We start from the raw sequence: 18480 nt of genomic DNA, 5'->3' as shown, positions 1-18480 counted from the left end.
CTACCGGACAAGACGTATGTCTAGTTTGCTATGCATGCGAAGTGCATATTAAAATTGTAATAATTGATATTTCATTTAAATATGTGATATATACGAAGCGTATGAGGATGCGTATTTGATCCATAATGGCCGGTAAGGTGGTTAAAGAATACATGGTATTTCAGAAGGAAATATTGTGCACATTAATAGCCATATGAATAACGTAGTGACGTAATTTATAATTACTGTTAGTTTTAGATTTACTATACTAACTGAGATCGAACAGAGGATGAATGTAGGCAAAACATCTCGTGAGATGTAGCTTCACATTCAAGATGCCATGTTTGGTTTTGGATTGGGAGAATAAAGCGCACTGGACAGTAAAACAAACAAATTATATTTGCATTGATCATAAAGAGCATTCGCGTTGCGACCTATCCGAAAGAAGATTCCTTAGATGTTCTAACAAAGTGGGATTCCATTTGGGCAATCAGAAATGGATGTGGACGAGAGATCAGTCGGTAGAAGGCTTATCAATAGTTCTTTCTTATCTCGATCTGCTGTGGCATAGGAAAAAAGAAACAAAATCAGCCCTCACACTCCGAGAATAGACAATCAGTCGAGGGAGATAACAAACTCATCACGCTCAACAGAATACGTTTACTCGTTATATACAGAAAATATTGACAGTAGTAATACAAACTCAGCAACTGAGTCACAACCCCAAGAATATTTTAAAGTTAAGATCAAATGAAGGATTATTTGTACGCGTATTCTTATTTCTTTATTTGGCATAATTCTCACTAAAGGAAAATAGGAATGTGGTTTCCTTTAGTGAGATACAAAGATGAGGAAGCAAGCAGATTTAAAGGAAATAGTTTCTGTAGTGTGTTATTGGCCGGTACACGACGTGGAGTAGTTGATGCAGGTCGTGTAGTGTGCCTTCCGGCAATGACACCTTGAAGACGTCCAATAACACGAAATGTTCTGCTGTTTTTTCGATAGCCAAATAATGAACAGAAGAAAACTTCAAGCTTGCCTACGTTTATCTGACTTCGAACTCAAAATTCAATGACACTGGAATTCAAAAGTAACAAACGAATAAATATATGCCTACAACTCACGTATGGATTTATCTGAAACAGGAAGTAATTTTTATTGATTACGAGTAGTATATTGTGGATATATCAGGCCCCCATCCCCCCCCCCAAAAAAAAAGTATGGGTTTTGTTTTTAACACTTACGTAATTTCTAGAAGGCATTAGGTTATGGTTTCTAGAAACGTGATGCAACACCAAATCGATAATATTCTTTAACGATACCAATTATTAATTGCATTTACATATCAGCGGTTTATTTTAATTAAAAATTCAGACTTTATTTTGAGATTTCGAACGACATCAGTCACCAGTGCATTCGATGTGTTTACTTCTGATAGGAAATTAACACGAACGTGCCATGCGCAGAGCCAGTAGTCAGAACTGTTCCACAGATGCGCCTGTCAATGCACGTGTGCACTTCTCGACTACAAATAGCTTAAGATGAAAGGTTTACATCGAGCCTCGGTAGCGTAGTGCCAGCGGCATGCGCTTGCTAAGCGAAACACGACCTGAGTTGAAATCCACCTGAGGATTTCTTCGCAGGTTTTTTCCACTTAGTACTGAGTTAATCGGTCTTGGACCGAGGCGGTGAGGGGGTTTTTCCCCTCACTCCAGGAAAACCGATCTTAGAACACACAAACTTACAGACATGAGCACCCCATCGTCGTCAATAATTCCATAAGAGGGAATTATTTTCGATTTATGTGGGTGCCGAAAGAAATTTTCTCCTGGTATTTCAAATACATCTGCTGTTCTTAGTTTTTGCAAAGAGAAAAAAAAATCAAGGCATGATACACTATCATTGAGCAGTATATTCAACAACAAAAATATGCTATATTCTTATTGTTCATTATTTTTTTATTTCAATTATTTTTGTTGTCAATATGCTCGATGATAAAGTGTATCATGTCCTGATTTTTTTTTTTTTTTTGAAAAAACTTAAACAGCAGATGTATTTAAAGCTACTGAATAGCATATGAACAAAAATTCTCTCGCGTTGAAGGAGACACTTCTCAACAATTAAGTACCTACACACACAATTCATCAATGTCAAAATCATATTTTCTTCAAAGTTTAACTTAAAAAAAAAGTCTGAAACCCGCGCGCCATCTACTATCCAAGTTGTGCATTATTCTAATAATATCTGTAAGTCGCTTGTTTAAGTCATCTAAAGAATCCTCATGGAATTTCCAGCAAGCAAAAATATATTATCGTATGAACCAAGCAAGAAAATCAAGAAATGTGTGTTTATCTCGCATGTTTTTTCTGAAATATTTATTGCTTTCACACAGTACCAACGAGTTCTCTAACCGTCGATGAATACCGTCCAAAATAGGATTCGTTAAACTTTACTGATAAATATTAATCAAGTTAACGAATTAGCTAAATTAAATATGTTCAAAATGGGTTCCATCTTTAACACATACCTTTTCGATAATTTTCTAACTGTAATAAATTTCTTATGGCACCCAAAAGCTTTGACAACCCTTAAAGCTGTGCAAAAAATAAACTGTTATGCACATTTACCTTCAATGCTAGTCGTTATTTTCACAATTATCTGACACCTTCCAAACTCAATCCAGTTGCGAAATCTGATGTTAGCAGGTTCCATCCCACTGATACTAAAATTTCCATTGAGATACCCTTTAAAGAATCATTCGCCGATCAGTCCACGTATCTTTACAACAACGAAGTCATCTTGGAATACTGAATTCTAAGATGGTTAAACTATATGCCGAATGGACGCAGATGAACCTGTATGTAGTGTGGCCCATTCCGTCAAACTGCGGAATCCGATTTTCTCCTTTATTCAGTAGCAAAATGGCAAAAAACGAAGCACTGCTGAATATCAGCGATTAAAATGACTTAATGTCTGCTAGTAAACCAATCCCACTAATATCTTGAGGGACAGATTCCCTATATGGAAATCCCCTTCCGTCACGCGTGTTCACATGGTTTCTCCACTAGGAAATTCCTCTCGCCCCTTATGACATTTTCATTTCCCTTCAAAACCCTGCATGCAAAAGTAATACTCATTTTTCATTAACAATTTATCAGGCCATGTTTCGAATGGTAATAAATCCGGTATTTCGTTTTTTTCATGGACATGTGCACACACAAAAACAAATCATGTGATTAGGCTAAACGTCCAAAATCCTAGGAGGCGTGCCCTCTGTGGAAGATCACCCGACAGGCTATAATTAAAGTAATTTATATACAACTGGAAATCAAAGGGGAGGGAGTTAGCTTTTAATGGCTTCCAGATTGATGTGGAGATTTGAAAACGGTAGAATTATATCTGATTAACGTTCTTGCTATTTTCTGCTGTAGTGTCCCTGATGTTGGGAATAGTACCAGCATGGCTGTAATCTGTGGGATGCACAAAAGGAAAAAATATTTTATTCTGTTAGGAGGGTAGCCATTATAACCTGTGACGTTAAGTTAAGCAAGAAGAGACGTTAGAACATGAGCGGAATGCTCTGTTAACTGATGTTTTTACCTTATTGTGGAGGGGCGGGGGGTTGAAGGGAAAGTTTATGCATCTCCCTGGTGAGTTAGTTTTCTCTAAACTGTGAAACAACATGTTAAGGGTTGTGATTGAAGTGTCTAGTAATACTTTAGCATATAAATTAACAATCATTAATTTCTTTAATTAACGTCTGAATTCCAAATTTGCCACAATCGCGTGAGCAGCGTTATAGAACGCCGTAACGAGCAGTTTATGCAATGCCGCCAATTGTACCCATAAATCAGATTGTCTGTTGACAAAATTCAGGTCAATGGAGTAACACGGACGCCTAAATCTCAGAGACTAAAGTTCAGTTGGTTGAACCTGAATTCAGACTGAACGAAGACTATCTAGAAATGAAGAGGTTACAGGAAAGCAAAATGTCTGAACAGTAAATGGGGAGAACAGGCTCAGCAATTGTACGTCTTGTAAATGAATCGAGAGGTAGATTTTTTTTAATATCAGTTAGAGATGAACAAATGAAATTAACTTCACCGCTGCAGGAAGGTAAGCGGTTGCCATGGTGTCTCACTTTCTGCACGGCATGAACCAACTTTGTGGAATAAGTGGATTCGAAGGACACGTAATTGAAAATGAAATACCGCAATGGAAACAAAGTTGATTGTGAAAAAGCGACGACATTTACGTATATTATATTTCTATGAAGCAAAGAACCAGCATCACGCTAAACAATAGCCAATTCCTTCGTTACAAACACTGCACAATTCGGCTTCGGACTTTTTCCTTATTTCTTTTCCAAATGTAGCTTTTCAGGTCACTACTCTTTTTTCCTGCTTGGAAAGTTATCACTGGGATTGCTCGTGCAGAGCTGTAGATCACGCCTGAATATGCAGTGCGAATAAATAAATATGAATTTCACTACTTATTTAAAACATCGCCACTCCCATCGTATGGTTGCACACAAATGTGCGTTCTTACCTTTATATTAATGACGCAGAATGAAGAGTTTTTTCATGAGGTTTGAAGTGAAAACGAAAACGATCACGAAGACATTTGACCGACGCAAGAATGAAAACTAAAGACATTACATTAATATCTTTACATGGTGGTTTGAGTCTTTCGGGTATCATTTATCACGTGACAAGTATGGGTCGTGTTCGGTAGTGACATAAATAAGTGAATTCTGTGCGACCGTGCCTCGTAATAGCTTCTTAGCTTTATCAGTCATTGCGACAAAACACTAGTCGAGTTTGTATCCTTCGACACAACTTCCATTAAAAGAAAAGCAGCACCCCATTGAGACGACATTTTTAAATTCTGCTTGCTATCAAGAAAAACGATGACAGCATAGAAAGAAAATATAAAAGTTAGCTCAACAATGAGAAACAGCAAGAAGTAACAATGGAAATTAACAAAATTGTGCTTGTAAATACTAACAAAGACATATTGACGGTGTGCGTAACAATACAGTGGAAAATCATTTTGATTGGCTGAAACTACAGTTTGACTCTTTAAATGCTGCTTTAAGAGTCATTGTTAATAGACGCGAATGCACTTCTGACTGGATTGAGTGCAATATTGCATAATAGTGGGAATGAAGTGTTGCTCACATTCCTCGCAAGCGTTTTTCCCTTGTAATTTTGATAATAAATTAGTTAAACAGATTCGCTACTCTTCCCCCCCCCAACTTTGTGCAGCCACGTCCACTAAGGTGACCAAGTTGTCACGTGGAGAGGGGGGGGGGTTGTGCCTTAAGAAATCTGCTCTGCGCGAGAAAATTCAAACATGATTAAAGTTAACAAATTCGGGGGAAAACGAAATAAACTCGCCCTTTAGATCAGTGAAAGGTGCTTCCGAAAACTCTTCTCGCGTTAATATGAGAAGTTCCACTTTACGTGGCGGTTATTTCACTAACGGAACCAACTTGGTTGTTCAGAGAAACGTCCCGTTAACGCAGGAACACTAAACTAAATTAAATGCACGAAGTAAGAGCATACGAACGTGGTACAAAATGCTACCGCAAGCCCACAAATATCCACAAAGATAAGTTGTACAACAAACAATTCAAAAGTCTACCTTCCCTTGAATGCTTCTTATAAAATTACAATCTACATTTGTGCTTTCTTACCTCTAATACGTACTACAAGAAACGTATTCTTGAAGTGTTCATTAAGGCTATCCTTCTATCAACACTGGAATTAAATTTCTAATAGAGATGCGGCACGAAAAAAATAGCAAGAACTCCACAGGGCTATGTAGTATCGACAGTACTGACACTACGCTGTTGATTAAAATAAAGTTCTCATTTTTCAGTTGCACATTTCAACGTTAGAGCGCGCTAAATGTCACTTTCGCTACTAACAATACCAAAAAGAAAGTGGGAAAATGAACACATTATCTGATGACGTAAACAATGGCCAGCTAATATTATCATAATCCAAACTATATCTGCTAAGCGAATTGTTTTTTAATGAACGGTAATAAGTTTGGTGAATTAAATTAAGTTGCTTTACACATAAGAGAATGAATAGTTCAGTGCGCACCAATTTTAGCTATCGAAAACATGGAGAGGCTTTGCCACGTATAAAACGAAAATATAAGTAAATAAGTTTTGATGACTTCTATAACTCGCAGCAGGAGAGGTCTTCTGGCATTTTATTGCCAAAGGCAAAAGAAAACTGCAGAATGGTAAGTGACGTTATAGTAAGACGTCGTGATTGCGTGTCGATGAATGTTCCGTCACTTTAGAAGGAACAGCAGCAGTGAGAACAAGGGTCCGACAGGGAAATGATCGCGATTATTTTACGAGAAGGCTGGAAATGAGCTTGTTTCTAAGGGGAAGGGAGGATGTTAAGGGAAAAGAATATAAACACTGGGTGAAAATTGGGTCACTAACGGGAAACGAATTTGAGAACAACTGCGATGTGTCTCCGTTAAGATGTTGACATCCTCAATGATTAAGATTCCTCTTTTACTGGGGAAAAGATGAGAGAGAAATCGAGGACGACATTTTTCTGTCCTAGAATTATTCAGAAGACTATTCTGCAGCTGGAAGATATTCGGAAAGAAAGGAGTAGACGAGACCAAGTTGACCCTTAATGGAGTAGCGAGGAGTGTCACAGTGCGACGGCCAGGTGGGGAATTCTTCTCATTTTATACTTAAAACTGCAAAACTATTTACAAATACTGAAAGTGAAAATGATTTTAGCATTATATCCCGGGGCCTCTGTTTTCGCATGTAATTAATTACCAATGACAAGTTAATTACCTCACCCAAATCTCACAGCAAGATTGCTATTTGTCAGGATTCCTGAACTGTTTGTAACCCTTTCTCGTAAAAGTGAGAGGCCCATGGAGTCAAATCTCCTTTCGTAGTCACAAAAGTTTCAAACGTATTTTTATTTAAATCGTAATTTTTAATTTTTTTTTGGGGGGGGGGGGAACCGACATATTTAATTCTCTTCAGCTAAAGCAACTCAATTTATCGCACTCTCTGAACATTACTCTCAAAATGACCCCAAGTCAGATGTATTATTGAATTCTTCACAAATTATAAGCTCGTGCATAAAAATATACACCATTAAATCTATTCAAGTTGTTTTTATTAAGAAAAAAGTTCAGAATGTTAGTGAAATTTCTGGCAGTTTTTCTTTTACCGCGTGCGAAGCTTTTATTCTGACTTCATTTATTGCTTAATTTAACAGTCAGTGCAAGGCTTACCATTAATTATGACGCAACAATTAAAATCGGGTCTTCAAATAGTCTTGAAGTACTAAACAGCCTAGTACGTTGCACTTGTGGGTCTATGAGGTGACCAGGTATGTTTTTTTTTTCTTTTTTGTGCACATTGACTGAAACAGAAGCAAATAAAAATACCATGGATCACCCAGGACATTCTAGATCTAATAGATGAAAGAAGAAAATACAAAACCTTCCTAAAGGAAGAAAGCAAATAAATATAAACATATAAAAATATGATAAATAGATAGAAAGTGTAAAGAATCAAAAGAACAATGGTATACAGAGAAAGGTAAAGAAACAGAAGATCTAACAAAGACGGGAATAATCGATAAAGCTTATAACATTATAAAAAGAATAAGCAAGCAAAACAAGACAAGAGGTATAATTATCAAAATAAACAGGGGAACATAATTATAGATAAGGAAAAAATTTCGGAAAGATGGAAGGAGTACTTAGAAGATCTATATAGCGGAAATGATCTAGATACCATGGCTATAGAAGATGAAACAAGACTTGATGTGGAAGAAATTGATCCAACTATATGAAAAGATGAATTTGAATGGGCACTGAATGAATTGTCAACCAACAAGGCACCAGGAACTGATAACATCCCTTCAGAATTAATAAAATACTCAGGAAACATAACTAAGTCATACCTTTTCAAGATCATAAAGGATATTTATGAAACGATGATCATCCCCAAAGATTTTACACAATGTAATGGTCTATCATACCCATTCCTAAAGTAAATAATGCAAACAAGTGTGAAAATCATCGAACAATAAGCTTAATATCACATGCTTCGAAAATACTACTCAAATTTATACAAAAAAGAATAACGAAGAAGGTTGAAGAATATGTTGGTAATGACCAGTTTGGATTCAGGAAACAGCAGGGGACAAGAGAAGCAATCCTAGCTCTAAGAACAGTTATTGAAAGAAGAATCAAAATACTCTGATTACTCTTTCTTGACTTGGAGAAAGCCTTCGATAGTATTGACTGGAATCAAATGTTTCACCTCCTAAAAACAATAAAGGTAGATTGGAGAGATAGAAGGCTCATATTTAATCTTTACAAGCATCAAGAAGCCCTAATAGAAGCAGCCAGCAATACAACAAAAACCGCAATAGCAAAAATACGTAGAGGTGTAAGACAGGGGTGCTCTCTTTCACCCATACTGTTTAATCTGTATAATGAAGATGCAATAAATAAACTGAAAGAACAAATAGAAACCGGAATTAAGATAAATGGAATTGATATTAACTGACTACGGTTTACGGATGATATAGCAGTTTTAGTTGATAACGAAAACAAACTGAAAGCCACCCTAACAAAGATAGAAGAAATCTTCACACAGTACAGCCTAAAAATTAATTATAAGAAAACAAAACTCTTAATTAGAAGTAAAGCAAATCCAATGAAAATAAACCTGGAATAAATAATAATCTAATACAACAGGTATCCTCTTTTAAATATCTTGGAAGGCTTATCACAGAAGATGGAAGAAACCAATCAGATATTAAAGCACGAATAATCCTAGCCAAGAAAGCATTCTACAACAGAAGAAACATTTTTACCAGTAAAGGACTTAGCATCCAGCTAAAAAAAAAAGGCTAGTGAAAACATACGATATGGAGCATTGCATTATATGGTTGTGAGGCCTGGACTCGAACAAAACACGACATCAAAAAGTTGGAGGCATTTGAACTTTGGTGTTGGAGAAAGATGATGAAAATTAGTTGGACAGAATGGAAAAGTAATGAAGAAGTTCTGAATATAGTTAATGAAGAGCAGTCATTAATGAAACATCAATAAGAGAAGTAAAAGCCTAATTGGACACCATTTGAGGCATGGGAGACTATTACAGAAATAATGGAGGGGACTTTAGAAGGAAAGAGGCCACGAGGCAGACCAAGAATTTCATATATAAATAATATAATGATGCTAACTGGTGCTAAGAGTTATGAAGAGATAAAACGAAGGTTCACAAGACAGGATGTTGTGATGTGCTGCTATATTTACCAATCTTCGGATTGATGCACCAAAGAAGACGTTGCCTTTGTGGGTCTATGAGGTGACCAGGTATGTTTTTTTTTCTTTCTTTTTGTGCATATTGACTGAAACAGAAACATTAGAAGGCCCATAAATCGAGTAATCAAATCACTGAAAAATATTTCAATACACTCCATTAAAATTCTAATCAATGAAGAATATGTTAGAAAAAATGTCGTGTGTGTTCTTAAAAATCATGTTATAAATAAAATGTGAACTCTTCAAAAAAGTTTCAAATATTACTTTTCAATTAATTACCTATCAATTACTTATCATAAAACTTATTTCATTATTTAATATAGAATATTTAATTTTTAATAAAGTAAATTCTAATTACTATTGAGCTTGGCTTTCTTATAAAATCGTCAGAAGAAATATTTATTACTGGATTGAAAAACATTTTAGCGTCTAGACTCTAGAGAAGGGGGTCTTCAACGCATGGCTCGCGGGGCTCTTGGCAGTGGCCCTCCGGCCATTTTAAAAAAATAACTACTTAACATTAAAACGTGATAAAATAAAAAATAATTTCAATGAAGCCCGCGGGCAACTAAGCATAACTGCGGTACTTAGAATTGTAAGATGCTTTCCAGATTCACAAGGAACGCTGCTCATTTGAATCTTTACATAAAATCCTATAACAATAAATATTACATAGAATACTTCAGCCATCTACCAGCGCCAAGCGGTACTTAAGTACTAGTACCAACGTCGCTGGCTGAAGCAGTAGTTCGTTCGAGTGCGCTGTCTAGTGCCTTCCAAATACATCTCGAAGGTACTTCGTTATTTTCATATAAATACAAGGGGATCTCATCCACAGTCGTGAACAGTGTGATGTTCCTGTATAAGGCACGCAGGCTGTTCGTCGTATCAGCCATAGCCTATTGTGTTTTTATATTGCAAGACTTTTTTCATTAGTGTGAGACATATTCAGTGAATAATAACCGTTACACGGAAATTGTGGATCATTTTTTCGGTTCACCTTCCATCACTATGGCGTCTACGAGTAAAAAGTGTAAATCGAGAGATTCTTGTCGGGTTTTTAATGAAAAGTGGACCAATTTGTACTTTTTTGTACCCATCGACGATAAGCCAGCGTTTTAATTTGTTGTGAGTCAGTGTCAGTATCAAAAGAATACAATATAAAACGATACTATGAGACAAAGCATGCGTCCAGTTTCGATCACCTTAAAGGGCGTCTTCGTGTGTACAAAGCGAACCATCTCTAATTGATTTAAAATACCAACAGGGTACGTTTAAAAGGCAAAGGGAAGAGGGAGAAGCGTGCGTCAAAGTAAGTTATGTAATAGCTGAAAACAAATGCTAAAAAAATCAAAAGCCTTCTTGGAGGGCGAGTTTGTGAAAGAGTTTCTCATCGCTGCTGGAGATATTCTGTGCCCAAATAATAAGGAAATGTTTAAAAAAACCGAGTTTGTCTGGGGCAACTGTAGCACGAAGTGTCGAAGAACTTGCCAATGACATTGAAGGAACTTTAAAAAAAAAAAAAAAAAAAAAACGATCGTCTGAATTTACGTCATATTCACTTGCTTTAGATGGGAGCACAGATGAGAAAGATACAGCACAACTGGCTATCTTTGTCCGTGGCATTGATCAATAATTCAATGTGACAGAATAACTGCTAGCCCTCGTACCGATGAAGGAAACGAAAGGCACTGATATTCTTGAAGCGGTCATGAAACAGCGTTTCGACCACAGTTTAACCAATCTCGAGGGTGTGGTAACTGACGGTGCTCCTGTTATGGTGGGAAAAAACGAATGGTTTGTTGTGCTGCTGCAGAAGGAACTGGAAGGAAAGATTTCGCCCATTACCACTGTTTAATCCACCAGGAGAATTTGTGCGCGAAAACTATTGGATTTGAGAATGTCATGAAAGTTATTGCGACTGTCGTCAACATTATTAGGGCAAGAGGATTGAATCATCGTCAATTCCAAGAGTTTTTCACCAAAGAGTGCGAAGCGGATCACGGCGATGCGGTTTATTATAGTGATGTGCGTTGGTTGAGCAGAGGGAAGATTCTTAAAAGTGTCTTTGAGTTAAGGAGCGAAATACAGCAGTTCATAATACAACAAACCAAGGGGAAGCCAATTGCGGAATTCAACGATCCTAAGTGGATGACAGACTTTGCCTTTGTGACCGACGTCTCATTGCATATGGATGATCTAAATACGCGGCTACAATCCACAGATCCACTGGTGCACACTCGGTTTGATTACATCAGAGCTTTTGTGGCCAAGCTCAAACTTGGGAGGCACAACTCGCAAAAAAAGACTTAACTCATTTTCAGCTTCTCGCTGGTTCCAACTGTTCGTCTCTTGATGAATACGCTACAAAATTAGCCGTGTTGCGAAGTTAGTTCGAAGAGAGATTTACTGATTTTCGTAACCAACAGTCTTCTTTAGATTTATTTTCAATGACATTCAGTATCAATGCTGCCGAAATGTCAGGCTCAGTACAAATGGAGCTGCTTGAAAACAACTCTTCTTTGAGAGAAAAATTTATTCAATGTGCCCTTGCTTACATTTTACAAAGACTACATTTCTGAAGACGCATTCCGTAATCTTCGCCGACATGCTTTGAAGATGTGCGCTTTGTTAGGAAGCATATACTTATGTGAGCAGTTCTTCTCCAGAATGAAAATTCATGGGAAGTCCAAGACAAGATTACGGACCAACAACTAGAGAATACTCTTGTCATAGCTACTTGCAACATTGATGCCAACATCGACAAGCTGGTCAAGGAAAAACATTGTCAAGTTGCCCATTGACATTGTAAAACATGAATGTTTTATTCATTAAATTATCTTTTTTTCAAGTATTAATTGTATTTACTAATCATGAACCTTCTATCTACGCTCTTAAAGCTGAGTTTGTTTATTTTGGTAGGATTTTATGGCAAGTATCAAATGCACAGCGTTCCTTGTGAATCTGGAAAGCATCTTACAATTCTAAACACAACAGTATAGCTTAGTGTTCCGCCGGCTTCATCGAACTTTTTAATGCGGCCCGCACTGTCTGAAAGTTTGAAGACCCCTGCTCAAGAGTAAAGGAATTTCTGTTGTATCATCATTAGTGTAAGCCTAATAATTTCTCATGAATGTGCGATAAACTTACTGCACATTAATGAGGAACTTTAAAGTCACAAAATCCTTTTTAATCCTTTCCTGGATTAAAAGCATCTTAATACTCCTCGTAGAAGCCAAAGTCAATGAAATCATTAATAAAAGGCAAAATGCACGCTCTTCGAGTTCGTGTAAATATTCCAATACGAAAACATCTAATGTGGGCAGGTTTACATTTTCATGTTAATTTAGGAATCTATACTGAAATACGTGAACGCAATATCGTGTGGTGTGAAACCATAGACAGATCGTTGATATGCATTGGTGTAAGAATGATCAAGTCCTTCGCCTTAAAGGGGCGAAGCAAGAATGCTTTTCATATTCTCCGTTATCTGTAGAGGACAGTGTATGGATAAGATGTTACTGAGCAATTAAAGCCCTGATCGTGGCAGGAGGGTAACAGCAATAGCCGAGCCTCAGTTAGAACTTCATTGGCTACAGCATTGCCATCCATTACCCTCCAAGGGTATTGGATTGAATGAATCATCTTTTGATTCAAGAATGATCAATGACAGCAATATTCATATTAATATGGATTATACCAGTGTGAAAAATTGGTGTATAAGAGATACATTACAATTTTTATTATATTTCGCTATAAAAATTAACAAGCATTAAATTAAATTAACAAGTTAATTTTAATTAACGTTTAGTTAATAAAAAATTAACCAAGCAAGCATGAATCATTTATTCAAAATTTAAAAAAGAAGTAATAATAAAAGACGGAGTTTCTTCAGTGAGTTCTCTTTTGCTTTACTTCAGAAATACTTTGACAAATGCTTTTTTTTTTTCATTTTATTTCATGTCTTAGGGTGCTCGGAGCTGCTTGTTCACGATCCTTTAGGTGACACACTTAAATAAACATTTTGTCTTCACTCTTTCTTTACATTTATTCTGAATGCACATTTCTTAGACGCATGGGTCGTCAGTATTCTCGTTATTTCCTGCTTATCCTCTTACTTGTAGGTCGTAGTGCTAAGAATCATACTTTTGCGAGCATTTGACCAAAACTCAAAAGGTTGTCATGGCAGTGACGTCTTCTCACTAAAAACGACACTTGTTGTTTAAAAACTCATATGAGAAAGTGACGAGTATCAGACATTCCAATAAAAAGGGGCAGATTTGTTCATCCTTCAGATTCCGACTCGCGCCAACAAGCGAAATAACATTGATTTTTTTTTTCTGAGCTCACTACTAATTTTATACATCGATATCTGGACACCAACAATATTTCCTTAAGATCAGAATCCTAAATTAATAAAAATTATTATTTTTTACTTTTAAATTTTTTCGGTTTCCATTTTGATTAAGTGTAAAATGGTCTCGCGTATTTTTATTCTGCCCTTCTTTATTAAGCAAAAACTGAATACAAATACGTGAGAAAGTTTTTAAACTGCACGATTACAAACTACCCCGTGTGAAGAAGTGACTTCAGAGTGCTTTACTTTCAGTTTAATAGCAAACCAATTTTTCTTAACGAGCTCTTTGATAGTTTTGTCTTCTTTAAAATTCCACTCATTCCTTTGAGATGAACAGGCCTGAAGATATTCGTAACTTTCCCAATGAGCCTAAATAACTAACCTTTGATCTTTGTTTTCATCCCCTTTATTACCAGAGATTTAAGAGATCACATCTTAAACTTGGCTTGCATTTTTGTTATTGCGTATTTCTTAAATTATTCAATCTTCGGGGAAATTAATTCCTTTAGATAATAATTAGAAACCAATCAATTCTCATGTGATTTATCCCGAACACACATTACCGTAATTGATAATATAAATGAAAATTAGTGTAATTAGTTAATAATTAGAGGTCAATCACGGAGCAGTGTATGTTCAACTCCATTCTAAAATGAAGACGTTTTTCTAAGACACGACAGCATTAAGATGCTATGAAATTAACTATCAGTATTAATCGTGTAGAAAGCACATTCTATTCTCAGCGTGTGAAGGAGTCAAATTTAGAGTTGTTCAAGCTTCAACGTGCATCAGGATGTCTAACCATGTCGGAATATTGTCCCTTGTGATTCGCTTAAAGCAGCTCTCGCTGTGACTGCATCCTGAAGCCTTCACCCCCCTCGTAACATGTTCTTCTCAGCGATATTTTAAGTCAAGTAACTTTACTTCCTTTATTATTGTCATGACAAGGAGGAATTGGACCTTGATCATATCATCCCTCTTTCCCTGTTGACCGTTGCTTGCAATCCACCTGCTGTAATTCCATCCTCACATTCTGCATCGTATCATCTCAAGAAACTCTCTCTCTCTCTCTCTCGGTACCTAGTTGTATGTCTTTTTCTAGTATATGATTATGATGATGAACAGCCTATTTTTCTACCCACTGTAGGGTAAAAGCCTCTCCCATTGAGGGAGGTTTTGGGTCTACTACTCCCATGGTGACCCAGTCCATATTGGGAGAGTATATCTATACTTGGGTGAAGGAATGTACGAAGGTGGAAGACAATTACAAACATTAATGCCTACACGGATTCGAACCCGCAGCCTTATTGGCTGGAGAGCGGATACGCTAACCACTCGGCCAACCAGGCCGGCTTTTCTAGTATATAAGATAAGAAAAAACGTAAATCCTTGTTATAATTACCACGATAAATTGACATTTTAACGTTTTTTTTTTTTAGGCTCCTTGTATATACGAGTATATTTTATCTGCAACAAGCGAGTAGAGAAATTGTATTTTATTCACGTGAATAAGATGCTTTCAATGTAATTATTTAATTGGCTTGATTTTAATGTTCATTAATCTGGTTTGTCAGCGTACGTTTGCTGACAAAGCTCCCTTCTGAGAAATATTACGTTTGGTATTTCTCTTTGATTTGTAAAAGATGTAATAAAGTTGGTTGTACACGCCCTTTTCGATCCGAACGGAAGGGGGGGGGCGGGTTAATTCTTAAAAATATTTTTGAGAAGTCAAGAAATATTATGTAGAAACATTAAAAATGAGCGAAAAGGACGGAACAAAAAAAGAAATATAAATTTGATTATTTTTAATATTTGAAATTTTAATTGAAAATATTTAATACTTGAGATGTTTTATATAAAATAATTATATTATTCTTTCTACTCTTAGTTTTAATGACAGATTATTTTTTAAAATATGATTCACATACCTAAAAATATTTCTAATTAAGTATATATATTTTATAATTAAAAAAATATATATTTCAGCGATTACCATCGAGGTTTTGCCTTCAATTAAATAACAAAAGTTTTGATTTAGGCTTATAAAATCTTTGATTACGTTAAATATTTTTCAGAAATCAGTACTATTGGCCAAGGATGATTTTGGAAATTAATTGTAATTGGTAGTGCAAGACTTGTTTATCACCGTTTCTGATAAATATTATTGTTATATATTTTTCTTATATAGTATATATATAGTATATATATAGTATATATATATATATATATATATATATATATATATATATATATACAGGGTGATCCAAAAGTAACAGAAAAGGAAAAAAAATACAATAATTCGAAAAGTATAGACAGTAGAACGATGCGGTTTTCACAGAAATGCACAGAAAGGCATGAGATTTTTTTTAATAACGAAAAATTTTATTGCCAGAATAGTTACATTTTCCACCGCCAGGTGTCGCTTCACTTGTGTCAGTAGTTTGTGCAGTGGCGCAACGCAGCTAGGATTACAAATGTTCAATGTGATGGCCGTCATTCATAAGAATGGCTGTCAGACGTAGCACGACACCCTGCACAGCATCGAAGAGGGTTTCAGCTGTAATTCCTGTCACATGATGGCAAATGTATTGTAATACTTACCATGACCACATTCTAGAGTTTGCCATTCATAGATTTTCCACATTATTCCCATGTGAAATAGGGGATCGCCTTCAAACATCATTCTCACAACCACTGTGGAAGATATTTTAACATTCCCCGAATCGACTTTAAAATTTTCAAGGTTTCTCCTTTACGAGTACATACCACGATATACTAAAAGTTCAATAAGTTTCTTCTTATAACTTATTGACTGTTATCATTTAAATTAACAAATCTTTAAAATAAGACAGAGCAAGATAACCCAGTTGCTTGTTCAGGTGTAGATCCATTCTTGGCTGATTCGGTGCATTGCGGGACTCCTCTGGGCTCAGCACCAACTATCGCTTTGGTTTTACATCTCCTGCCATTCGCTATATTTTTAAGGTGGTTCATCCTGTTTCGCAACATTATGTTTAAGAAAATTCATTGTAACGTATTACATGTACATATGTCACGTTTACGATGCGGGTTCGATTTCATAAGGGCATCTGTACTTAATCCCATGCCCAGTTTCGATGAACTGATCATTGCACCTTCGGGATTCTCGAGTGTTTTAAAGGAGTGTGTTGTTTTCTGGCCATTTGGTTTTTTGTGGAATAATAAAACCACAAACGGCGATTAAGTTAACGAATAATCGTCAGGGTCAAAACAAGATGAAGAGAACAAACAGCTAAGGTCTTTGCATTATACTGTTGCTTGATGGCATTCGTTCTACGCTGGTTACCAGCGGCGTATCCATGGGAAGAACATTTTCAGGCGGCGAAATATTTATGAAGAAACGGGGTGGACTTCTCCCAAAGACAACGAATTCTTATCCCACATCATAATTTATGCTAATTCAATTTGGTTTATAAATCCATAATTGTTATCTATATTTCATAATTTAAAATAAAAATTCGGTCAATATTTTTACTTTGTTACTTCAGGAAATAAAAGCAATATTTGTTTATTTTTATGATGCATTGTGCTTCTTAAAATTAATGTTCATTACAAACTTAAATCGTTTAATCATAATAAAATGGAGAAGATTATGGATGCAACCATATTTTATAGTCGCATGTAGAAAGATGGCTAGTTCCCCCAAATTTACCAGAGATCTCATCAGATCAACCTTTAACAGCTGAGTTGTCTTAGATGAAAGCTGGATTCGTCTCAGAATGGAACAGATCGTCTTCGAAGTGGGATTCATCTATTGCGAAAGAGTATGACCTCAGGCGAGACCTGAGGTCATACTCTTTAAAATGTGAACCGCGATCAAACACGGTAAGAACACATTAATTTTCTTAGCGTCTGCAATTAGTATTATTCTTTTGGTATCCAAATTGGCCACTTATTTCGAGTTGAATTTGGGAAATCCAGCAAGGAAAATCAACATCAATGAAGAATGTCCGTGTTGTCCTCTGGCAGAGTGGAGAACCTTCGCGAATGTCTCGTAATTGGGAAAATCGATGTTCATCACCAACAAACAGCGATGTATGTTAAGTGAATTATTCAAAGCAATGACTGTTGATAGTAAACAATGCATGCTCTTTCATTATCAGTAAACAATGAAACAAATTTCATCCATGAGAAATTTTCGAACTATGCTTGTTATCAATAAACAAGGGAGAGTCGTTTATTTTTTTTTCCCGTTGTTTAAATTAAGTTTGTGTTCCTCTATAGCCACGCTGATTTGGTTCTTTGTCTCTTTCTTCTACTAATATTCTCCACCGATGAAAATAATGCAATAAATAGAACATAATAGGGGAATATAAAGACCATTGTACCAACTTAAAAATAAAAAGTCAAAAGGGCGACTTTTAGTTTTTACAGACAAAACCCAACTTGTTAATAAGGAGAATTAGAACCACATCCGATAGGAACTTCTACTCCCATTTCTCAACGCAATCATCAGGAAAAGAAAGTTCAATTACCCAGACATGGATCGGAAAATTTTCTTCCCTTAATTTTGAAAGTCTACTCATCAGAAATCTTCGCATTTATAAATATTTAAGAATTTTGTGGTTTCTGAAGTAAAACGTGCAAATCCAAAAACGCGTTCCTTTGGTCAGAAACAGCAAACGATTGTGGATGAAGTATCTTCACGACTAGATCAACGATAAAGAGGCTGTTGACTTCATATCAGTTGCTTCGTTATATAGCAAAAAGCTAAATTACATCCCTTCTATGAGAATTGCCAAGAAAGTGTCCTAATAAATTAA

Source organism: Typopeltis vanoorti, chromosome 13, assembly GCF_054136105.1.
Source record: "Typopeltis vanoorti isolate ZY-2024b chromosome 13, IOZ_Tvanoo_1.0, whole genome shotgun sequence".
Taxonomy (NCBI): domain Eukaryota; kingdom Metazoa; phylum Arthropoda; class Arachnida; order Uropygi; family Thelyphonidae; genus Typopeltis; species Typopeltis vanoorti.
This window is presented reverse-complemented; position numbering follows the sequence as displayed.